Raw genomic sequence first — 12002 nt, 5'->3', positions numbered from 1 at the left:
CGGGCAGGACAATCCAAGGCCTGTGGTCCCCCATAGAGACCAGCTTGCATATCAGTGTCTTGGAGATGAGGGCGGTCCTTCTAGCGTTGCAGGCCCTTCATGCCTTTCTTCCTCTGGGGACGATTGCCATTCAGTCAGACATGTCAGTAGTCTGGTATATCAACAAACAGGGAGGGACCAGATCTTTCCCCCTTTATCCCGAGGCCATGAGAGTGTGGGAATGGGCGATCTCCACTGGTCGCTTTCTCATCGCAATGCACATTCCGGGACGGTCCAACATTCTAGTGGACAGGCTAAGTCGGACCATTCTGATGCCTTACGAGTGGTCTCTGAATCTGTCAGTAGCAGAACAGATCTTCATCGAGTGGGATCAACCTTGCTGCGATCTCTTCGCATCTCCTTCCAATCCAAAGTGCAGCAGGTTTTTCGCTCTGAACCTCCTGCCGGGGGAGTCCCCCAGAGACGCTCTATTTCATGCTTGGCCTGCCAGTCTTCTCTATGCTTACCCGCCAGTTCTCATCCCGAGGTTTCTGCAGAAAGCTTGTCGACTGGGGAGCAAAGTGATCCTCATTGCCCCATTCTGGCCTCGCCAGGTATGGTTTCCCTTCCTTCGGTCTCACATTCTAGCTCCACCTTGGATCCTAGATCCCATTCAGGATCTGATTTCACATCCATCAGGGCTGCCTCATCCGAATCTGGATAGCCTGAAGCTCACGGATTGGCTGCTCCATTTCCCGTGATTGCTAGGACTCCCGGACTTTCCTCCTCAGTTAGGTTAGGTTCCACATAGGTTCGTACTAGACTAACTGCCCTTGCAAGCCATTTTAAGCCTAGCCAATTATCCATTGTGAGACTCAAACCCTGCACCTTGTGTTTGTAAGGCAAACACCTTAACCATTAGGCCACCCTCCCAACCCTTAAGTCTATTTTGGTAGCTGCTCATAAGTCTTCAACCAGAAAGGTTTATCGCCGCAGGTTGGAACGCTTTTCTTTCTGGGCCTCTCAGGAGTTTAAACCCTTTCACAGCTCCTATTTCTGCTATTCTTGATTTCCTAGCTGATATTTAAATTTGCCTGTGTTCTTTCCCAATTTTACCAGCAGAATGGAATAGAAGCTACATATTTTGGATGTTCATAGTCCGTTACAGTTCTATGTACACAGGACAAAAATTTTTCGTAAATCTGATCAATTGTTTGTTTCATTCTGTAGACCCTTTTTGGACAAACCTATTTCCAAGGTCACTATAGCTAGATGGATTTCTTTATGCATCCTGCAGGTCTATAAGGACAAAGGCATGTCTCCTCCAGGTCAGGTTAAAGCTCGTTCCACTAGGTCCATGGCTACGTCTGCAGCTTTCTGGTCTAGGGTGTCTTTGGATGACATTTGCTCTGCAGCTACTTGGTCCTCATCTCATACGTTTATTTCTCATTACAAATTGGATTTCACTTCTAGAAGGAGAGCATCCTTTGGCTCCGCGGTGCCCTGGAATAACCTTCCATGAGGGCCTCCCAGGAGTTTAGTAGCTGGGGACTCTGTCCCACAGGTTGAGGACCAAATGAAGTAAACTACTTCAGATAAAGAAGTTATGTACTCACCATAATGTTCCATCTGAGTAGTTGTACTTCATTTGTCTTCAACCGTCCCTCCCTCCTTCCCCTGGACCTTGGCGCATGTTCAGCCTACGGGCTGCAGTATAGGTCACAAGTATGTTATCAGGGTGGGTTCTAAGTACAAGTTCAGCAAACCCGATCTAGGCAGTGGAGGTATATTATGGATAAGGGGAGGAGTCTGGAGCTTGGAGCTGATGTTAGTAATATTTGCCGGCTCGGATCTGATACAGATATGTATCCCACAGGTTGAAGACAAATGAAGTACAACTACTCCAGATGGAACGTTATGGTGAGTACATAACTTCGTTTGTCTGTTTAGGCGAGGCCCACGACCATACATCCTGTTCTATCTGTAAGTCGTTCATCCACAAAACACTTTGTAGCCGACTAGCGGCTTTAAGTCTTTACCTCAAGAATCAGAGACTCAGACGTTTGGCATTAGGTATGGAGGGAAGGAGAAGGCCCATCCGATGAGCCACCTCGGAAGAGGGCAAAGAAACTTTGGCCCAAATCCCAGGCTGTACCTCAGGCATCCGAACCGGCTCTGGAGGCTATAGCAGACCCGGAGTCTGTTCAGATAACGGTCTCCCAAGCAGGCCTGGGAACCACAATGGAAGCCGGGGTGTGGGATACCAAAAGTACATCCGCTGAGGTATTTCAGCCATCAGAGTCTGATGGCGGAGGGGAACCACGTCTCACCTTCTCAGAAGCCCTCTGCTCTTCCTCCTCTTGATAAGCCATTGTCTGTTTCTCCCTTGTCTGCCACACCCTTGAAAAGGAAGCAGATGTCCAAACATGAACAAAACGAATGAAGGCACGGTACGGAGTAGTGCAGGAAAACAAAAGCCAAATAAGTAAAAAAATACTGCACTAAGCCTGCAGGCTAAAAATGTACTGTAAACTGTTTATTCAATAAAACAACAAAAATACACACAAAGTAAGCACTTTCACGACATCCAGTCACTTCATCAGACGACATTCAAAGACAGTGTTCATCCTAAATAATCCTCTACAAAGTCATCTGACTTAATTAATCACATCAATTAAAGTAAACAAAGTATTTACAAATGTATGCATATATAGTACATAACATATGATATAAAACATATATTCAAAAGCATTTGCATACATTTTAAAAACATTTAAGAACTGTGTAAAAACTATATAAAAATCCTTTTTTATAGAAACATCATTCTGGGAACTTACATCTGTTTTATCAGAGTCCAGTCAATATGGCCAGTACATTATGTGGTACGTCCGCTTTGTGGACAATATTTTTTTGTTATGGAAAGGACCTGGAGAATCATACAGTAGCAGCAGAACATAAATGGATTCTTCTAAATGCTGAAAGATCTCCAGGTCTTAACAGTACTTCTTCATTAAAACCTTTTCTGAAGGCATGCTCTCTTAGGCATAAATTAAAAATGCTGTTTTTATAAAGAAGGATTTTTATATAGTTTTTATATAGTTTTTTACACAGTTCTTAAATGTTTTTAAAATGTATGTAAATGCTTTTGAGTATGTGATTAAGTCAGCTGACTTTGTAGAGGATTATTTAGGATGAGCGTTGTCTCTGAATGTTTGATGAAGCGACTGGATGTTGTGAAAGTGCTTACTTTGTGTGTATTTTTTGTTGTTTTATTGAATAAACAGTTTACAGTACATTTCTAGCCTGCAGGCTTAGTGCAGTATTCTTTACTTAGAAGTCCAAACACCCCTGCTCCTCCTCCTCTTGCTAGGCCGACGTCTGTTTCTCCCTTGTCTACCACACCCTTGAAAAGGAAACAGAAGTCCAAACACGTTGAACCACTTCAGATGTCAGGCTGGGAATCCTTTTCCCAAAGCCTATTTAAGGCCTTTCAGGCCTTACAATCCCAACAACTCCCACCTACTCTCACTCCTCAACCATCCCATGTGTCTGAGGAGGAATATTCATCCTCTGAGGAATCCTTCTCTTATGAGACTTAAATTGAATCCCCCAAAGAGTTCATTACTCCAGATGAAGAGGACTCTATTTCTCCAGATTCCCCAGGGGAAGAATTTAGTTTTGGGGATACGATCTCCCTCATGAGGGAGCACTTCGTGGCAGGCCTCTGAGGTCTCAGATTCTAAGAAAAGATACTTTGACCTTCTGCAAATGGAGCAGCCTGCTCCCTCAGCTGTGCCCCCTTTACTACCTGCATTTCAAGATGCATTATTGGCTGCTTCACAGTCTTCTGACTCCCAACCTCCAGCAGCTAAACAACCAGACAGATTTTATAGGAACCCCCAGGACACCCAGTTTCTGTACAAGAACCCTCCTGCTGACCCAGCTGTTGTTGCTGTTTCTGCAGACAAGACCTCCAGAGAGCTTCCTTCCTCTGCTCTTTATCCAACTGATAAAGACAGTAAATTTATGGACAGGACAGGTACAAAGTTCTACAGCTTTTCCACTCTGGCCATTAGGGCCCTCAGCTACCAAACCCACATGGCAAGGTTTGCACTTGATACTATTTCTAAGGCCTCCAGCCCTCTTTCTGAGGTCCAGAACTCCCCCACCAAAGTACAATTAAACTCTCTCCTCTCCACAGTATCACAAGTGACCAGGCACTCTATTAAGTGCAGCTGTAATGCTGTGGAAGCTGCTTCCAAAGCTGCTGCTTCTGGATCAGTGCTGCATCGTTACTCCTGGGTATGGCTACAACCTCTCCCCATGGATGTTCAGACCAAACTTCTGGATGCTCCGTTAGACAATGAGGCACTTTTTGGACAAGCTTCTGCTGAGCTCCTCAAATCCCTCCAAGAGAAGGGAAAAGAGTTGCAAAATCTAAAACCCCTCTTGGTGTCCCCCATTCCTAAATATCATAGAAACTACCCTCAAAAAAAACATCCTTTGTATGAAAGGAATCCTTTCCCTCAACACAACAATCCAAGGGACGTAGGCAGCAGATAAAGACTTCTACCCCAAGATTGTCCTCAAGATGATCTACCACTCCCTTTCAGAGACAGCCTGACCATCCCAGGCCCCCTCCACTGTGACTCACCAACCCTGCATCCAGAAACTCCCCTATCTCTCTGTCTCACTCTCTCCCTTCCCCCCTGGTGGAAACTTACAAAAGAAAGATTGGTCCTTTCCATAATCCAGAGAGGATATTACATGACTTGGTGGATGCTCCCACCTTTTCAGGGAATTCCACAACTACCAAAAAAACAGATTCACCTATTCCCACTCATTATTCAACAAATCCTAAACCAAGGAACCATAGAACCAGTTCTCGCCCCTCAAAAGAACTCAGGGTTCTACTCCAGAATGTTCCTGGTCCCCAGGATAGAGGGTCCCTGGAGACCTATCCTGGATCTTTCCTTTCTCAGTCTTTTCCTTCTCGTACCCAGCTTCAAAATGATAACCTTACCTATTCTCCTGCCTCTAATCCCCCCCAAGCCTTCATGGTGGCTCTAGATCTCAAGGATGCCTACCTACACATCCCCATTCATCTGGATTACAGGAAATTCCTCCGATTTTCTATAGGCTCCTGCCATTTTCAATTCTCTGCTTTGCCTTTTGGTCTATCCACAGCCCCCAGAATGTTCATCAAGTGTCTAGCCCTCTTCATTGCCCATTGCAGGACACAGGGTATACAAATATATCCCTGCCTAAACAACCTCCTCATCGTGCACCAAGACAACCAACTCCTACTACTCCATTTGCAGCAGGTGTCACACACTCACTCTCTTCTGTGATTTACTATAAATGTAGAAAATTCTCACCTGATTCCTTCTTGGGACATGATTTTTCTAGGATGCAGACTATGCACGGACTGCATGAAAGCCTTCATACTGGACCAAATGATTCAGGAACTCTGTCTGTACTTCAACCAGATCCTTTCCTGAACCTTTCTGACAGCTCAGGAATTTCTGAAACTATTAGACCACATGGGCATCCCTTATGCACATGCTGCCTTTGGCAATACTACAGATGCACAAAATTCAGTGGGTACTGAAAAATGTATGGAACCAACATTCCCAGCCCTTGGATGTGTCTCTCCCACTCCTTCCTTGCTTAAAGAGGGGGAGATCCAATGGTGGATATCTACAATACAGACCAACCCAGGGCTCCACCTTCAGACCCCAGCTCCACTTCAATGCCTTTACATCGATGCTTCGGACCTAGGATGGGGGGCAGTGTTGTAAACAAAACAACACCTCTCAGTACAAGGCAAATGGTCCACTCTGAGTAAAAGACTACATCAACATCAAGGAAATGAGAGCTTTGCTGTTAGCCCTACTAACATTCCAACCCTCTATCCTGACAGGAACCTTAAAGGTAATCACAGACAACATGGTACATAAACAAGCAGGGACCAAGTCATACCCTCTATGCATACTAGCCATTCAGATTTGGAATCTAGCAGACTTCCTCAGAGTACACCTGTTGGCCATGTATATCCCCTCTCAACAGAATGTGATGGCAGACACACTCAGCAGAACCTCAGCCCCCTCTCACGAGTGGATGGGAGTTTTTCCTAGACGTGATACACTGGGGTGTTTGGGGGTATTCCACAAGCAGACCTCTTTGCCTCCCCAGACAACAGGCAGATGCCCAACTTCTGCACAAGGAACCCCACACCCCCTTTCACTCTGATCCAGAAAGTCCTCCTGAAAATTCAGAGGGGCAAACCAAAAATCCTACTGGTGACCCCCTTTTGGCCAAGACAGCATTGGTTTCCCCTCCTTTTTTCCCTAGTCAAGGGCAATCATCATACGTTACCCCACCAGATCGACCTTCTCACACAGAACAAGGGGTCTCTGCTACATCCGCAGGTGAACAATTTAAAACTGACCTTATGAGGGATAGAATCCTGATCCCTTACAGACACCTTTACTCAGAGGACGCACTTAATGCTCTGCAGGAGGCCAGAAAACCCAGCACTTGGAGAAACTATGTGGCTAAATGGCTCAGATTCTCCAATTGGTGTCATAGGAACAAACAGGACCCCATCACTACCGCTATCCCTAGTGTCCTGCCCTACTTGTGTGAGCTACTCCAAACAGGACTGACATATTCCTCGATCAAAGTCCACTTGTCTGCCATCTCTACCTGTCTGCCCATTTCACCTCCCCTGGCATCCAGACTGGAAGTCCAACTCTTTTTAAGAGGAGTCCTCCACATCAAACCCACATGGAAACCCATCCCTCCTCTGTGGGATCTAAACTTTGTATTAAAAAAAGCTAACACTATCTCCTTTTGAACCAGCACATTCTGCTTCTCTGAAATTTTGTACATTCAAAACAGTTCTGCTAGTTGCCCTCGCATCTGCCAGGAGGGTTTTGGAGATCCAAGCCCTGATGGCAGCATCCTCCTACCTAGTCTTTCACAGGGACAGAGTGGTGCTAAGGACCAACCCCTCCTTCATGCCCAAGGTAGTTAATGAACTCTCGTTGAATCAAACCATTAACCTACCTGTCTTCCACCCCCATCCTCAAAATGCTTCTGAGAGGACCCTTCACTCTCTGGACGTGCACAGACAACTAAGATATTACCTAAACAAAACTAAAGACATCAGGAAATCAGAACCGTTATTTGTTTCCTTCCATCCCAGGGCACTAGAGAAAGCTGTATCTAAGCAAACCATTGCTTCACAGATCTCCAAGTCCATCTCCTTCTGCTACTCCCACCATGGGAAAACCTTACAAGGCAGTATCAAACCACATTCCACCAGAGCACCTGCCTCTTCTTCTGCCGTTTTCAAAGACATTGATTCCCCTTCTATTTTAGAGGCAGCCACTTGGACCTCATTGCACATCTTCACCAAACACTACAAGCCGGACGTGGCATCCCATGTTAGAGACTGCTTTGCCAGAACTATCCTACAGGGTCTCCTGGACCACGGAAACCCTTCCACCTCCCAGGATCATACTTAAAGCTCTGGTACTCTCCCTACTGTTATGAATACTGCAACATCAGAATAGAACGACATAGAATAGTTTTGTAAGACCTTACCATAACCCTAGATGCCCTTCTCTTTTATGTTGCAGTATTCAGTCCCACCCTCCTACCCCCTGTTCCTGCTTCTGCTATAGCAGGAATTTTATGAACACCTGTGGCCGTCTTCTTCCCCAAGTCTCTACCTACATAGCCGTATTACTGACCTGGCTGTAGCAGGCATGTAAGTCTAAGGGCCTCAGTTAGGACCCTCCTGAAAAACCTCAGGGGCACTAGTATGTGCAGCAGAAACTATTCTGAGGAGGGTACGTGCAGACGTCATCTTTATACCTAATGCTGGTTTATGGCCCAAGTAGCCAACATCACATGTACCCTCCCAGGCAGACTTTGGTATACTGGCCGGACAGTGGCGCTGCAGGCAGCTACTCCTTACTGTTATGAATACTGCAACACAGAAGAGGAGGACATCTATGGTTATGGTAAGCTCTTACATAGCTATTCTTTATCCCCATCAGCAGAATCTCTTTTCTGCATTTCCCTGCTGGTTCAATTCTTAAAATACTCCCTGCTATTTTATGAGTATAATATTCTGTATGATTGTTGTCATTCTCCCTAAGAGTCTGCATCCAAAATCCCAGTCTCTCCTTGTTTCTTGAGCTTCCCGCTGTATCATTGTCATCCCTTTCCACTTTGAATTATAGTATGTTATGTTGTCCCATCTCGCCTTCATTTTGCTGTGTCGGAACCAAGCATTGGTTCCGACTTGACCTTATACTAAAAATCGATAGCTCTTTGCTGGCTCGAGGCTGCACTCTATCCCATGAAGCCTAGCAGCAGATACCCAGATCTCGTTTGCCACTTGGAAGCTTCGGGATTCCTCTGTGCTAGCTCAGGCTGAGTAAAGTATTTTACTTTAGTTAGACTGGATTTTCTCAAAGTTTTTCAACCAAAAGTTAATTTAAAGTTATCTACTAGTAGTTATCTTGCTATCCCTATCTAGTCCGTTTTTTTTCTTTTGTGTGTGTCTTTGTTCTGGGCCATCGTTTCTACCACCAGGCCTATATGTTTTCTGGTGCTCCCCTTTTTCCGTTTGTTAGAGGATCGGGGAGCTGTTTGTTCTTCTTTTCCTACAGCCCGTTTAAGTTAGAGGGCTTCTTCCCATACTGTTCTTGTTGGTTTAAAGAGCATCGTTTAAGTTAGAGGCATCTCTTCGGTTTGAGGACTATGTCGTTTCAGTTAGAGACTCTCCTCAAACCTTCTTCTCTGTGTCTTTCGGCTTTTCCCGGTTGGGGGTCGCCACAGCGGAACTCCGGTCCGCTAATGGTTGGCAGCAGATTTTTTATGTGCCGAGTTTGCCAGCCCTGACGCACAACCTTCAACGAAGGTACGCCCATTCACGTATGTCTCCACACAGAAGATGCTCTAGCTGAGAATCGAACGGCACAACGTCCTGCTGGGAGGCGACAACGCTACCGCAACACCACCACCGCTCAAACCTTCTTCTCCACCTATCCTTTATGTAAAAAAACAAAAAAAGTTATTGTAGTTAAAGTAGTTTTTTTGCCTCTCCTTGTAGTATCCCTTGTGCTTTATTGCAGTTAGAGACCAGTAGTTTGTGTTACTGCAGTATGTCTAAGGAAAAGCATTCAGGTTTTAAAAAATGTGATTCCTGTACACAGAAGATGTCCATCACGGATGGACATACCAGCTGTGTCTATTGTTTAGGGGCAGTGCACCAGCAGGATTCTTGTTCCATTTGTCATGGATTTAATGCAAGAGTCCTGCAGGAGCACAAGAATAAACTCAGTAATAGAGGGCTTCATAAAGGACCCTTTGAACAAGCCCCACAGCAGCATTCAACTTCAAATTCCCCGTTGGTTCCGGCTTCTGAGCTGACAAAGCAGTTGACCCTACTTACCGTCGTCTTGGATCCTAAGTCTTTCGGATCCGAGAAAGACAAATCTCCTTCGGTTCCACCAGTTACTTCGGAACCATCGAAGAGAAAAAAGAGGGACCAGTCACTGTCCTTGGAGCCTGTACGCTTGGTGCCGCAATCCTCTTTGCTACAGTCTGTGGCTCATAGCCACAAGTCCTCATTGTACTCCTCCAGATCATCCAGGCGTTTATCGGATGATGACGTGGAGCATGTGGTGCAGACGTTGCTCAAGCCACTGACCCTAGCTAAAATTCTGCCCAACCCAAAAGGATGTGGAGCTGAAGTCTGTTTCTTCTGTACCAGTTATTCCTCCTCTGTCTCCATCGAGTTCGGAGCCAGAGTGTCTGGAGGACGTAGTGGTGGAACCTTCAGTTCCGAGAACCACATCTAGAGTTTCGGTACCGATGTCTGCTTCGATCGCTTCCGTCTAAGGATCTGGGAGCCGACACTCGCCCGTCAGTTCCCGGGTGGAGAGTTGGCTCGGACCCTTGTTGGACCCAGCTCTCCCACTCGCACAGGTAAGTTCAGCACCAACATCAGCCTCAGAGCCCTCATCCTTGGTGGGGGGAGATCTCCATGTTCCTCTGAACCGGAGACTCTCTCGGGCCAGGATCGAGGTGCCTTCGAGATGTGTGCTTTCCCCTGAGTATGCTCCAACCTCTGCTCCGGACATTCTTCCCCTGTGGGGGCCAGTGTCAACCTCCACTCCACCCCAGATGCAGGGAGCCCATGCCTCAAGTTTACCCCTTCGGGTGAGACATTTTCTTCTGAGACATCCCCAGAGCTTCTCTCTGAGGAGATCCTTCGGAAGTGTACATGTACAAGGAAGCATATAGACTCCCCCAAGTCTGTCACGTCAGATACAGACCTAGAGGATTCAGAAGGGTACCCACGTTCACCCTCTATGGATGTCTCATTTTCAGACATCTTAGAGGTCCTTAAACAGCGGGATGAGTGGAAGTCCCTATCCCCTTCTGAGGAGAGTCTGTTTACCTAGCGGCATTCGGCTCTTGATCCTCCATCTCTTGAATGTCTTCACCTTTTGACAAACTACTGTTGGTAGTCAGTCGGAAGGCTTGGGGCTCTCCACAGATGGTGGACCCTGTTCCGAGGAGGCCAAATAAGTTTATCACTGCCAAAAAAACCTAACCAGTGGTCTGAGTCCCCAAGAAAAAAAACTGGTAAACCTGAAGTAAGGCACACACTAAGCTCAGCAAAACGGACAACTGCTTTAATGAACAAGCACAAAAACAATCCACAGCAAGCTAAATCACAGCAGCACAGCAAACAAAATTGCAAAGCAACAGCACAATAACGCTGTAAAGTTAATCCACATACATTTTCGTCACATTTTGTCTGATGAATTTATTGTGACGAAAACGTATGTGGATTAACTTTACAGCGTTATTGTGCTGTTGCTTGTGCTTTGCAATTTCGTTTGCTGTGCTGCTGTGATTTAGCTTGCTGTGGATTGTTTTCGTGCTTGTTCATTAAAGCAGTTGTCCATTTTGCTGAGCTCCGTGTGTGCCTTACTTCAGGTTTACAAGTTTATCACTGCCCCTAAGGACAAGCATTTTCTTACAAAAGGTGTTCCGGTAGATGCTATGGTGGTGGTGGCGGCCACCAAGAAGGAATTAGCTGAAACTTCTTCGTCTGTCCATCCGCCGAACAAAGAATCTTGAACGATGGACAGTTATAGGAAGCATGTTTTTCCTCAGTGGCATTTACTCTGAGGTCGCTGAGTTATCTTTCTCATTTCCCGAGACTTCAGAGGGATCCCGTCAAGGAGCTAGGAGATTCCCCCCAAGGTGATACAGCTGAGGCGCTCCTGGAGACGGTAATGACTCACTTTGCAACCTTAACCTCCATAGCAAACTCCTCCATGTGCCTGATTTCATATGCGGCTGATGGAACGAGTAGGGCAGCAGGCACAGGAATTGCTCTGAGGAGACATTCCTGGATGTGGCTTTGTGACTTTGCTGAACCCTTCAAGTCTTCCTTTGCTAATGCCCCTTTAGATGGCTCGTCCTTGTTCAGGCCAAAAGTTAAAAAAACCTCTCACCAAGTGCGAACAGGATGGCAAAACTCTATCTGCCATGGGAGTGTGTTTTTCCGCCCCTACTAGACCTTACCCCAAAGATCAGAAGAGCAGAAAGATGTGGTCCCGGAAATCACAGGGAGCTTTGCCTGATGCACATGGCGAATTTTCCTCTAGGGCAGAGGGGGAAATAATAATGGAAGACGCCGTCCTCGCAGCAGAGGGGGTCCACAGAGCTAGGGAGACAGAGATACATTCTCTGGTAGGCCATTCCAGCGCTCCTGAAAGGAAGCCCGCTTGTCCATCTCTGGAGCAGTCGGGGGGAGAATATCACTGTACCCAGAAGCCTGGCCAGACATCACTAAAGACAGATGGGTACAGTCGATCATATCCAGGGGATGCAACATTCCCTTCTCTCATCCATCCCAGACATACCGCCCAGTGAAAGGGATCAAACAACCCTAGAAATCCAAAGGTTGCTAGAAAAAAGAGCCA

General features: G+C 46.3%; 1 protein-coding gene across 3 annotated transcripts in view; it reads left to right on the top strand.

Annotated features, from left to right (window-relative positions):
- Window positions 1-12002, top strand: part of DNAJC11 (DnaJ heat shock protein family (Hsp40) member C11) — a 1614167-nt gene that overhangs the window by 796530 nt on the left and 805635 nt on the right. The window lies entirely within an intron of this gene.

Source organism: Protopterus annectens, chromosome 14.part0, assembly GCF_019279795.1.
Source record: "Protopterus annectens isolate FY-2018-M chromosome 14.part0, PAN1.0, whole genome shotgun sequence".
NCBI lineage: Eukaryota > Metazoa > Chordata > Ceratodontiformes > Protopteridae > Protopterus > Protopterus annectens.
Note: the sequence above shows the minus strand (reverse complement) of the source record. Positions and strands in the feature narration are given on the sequence as shown.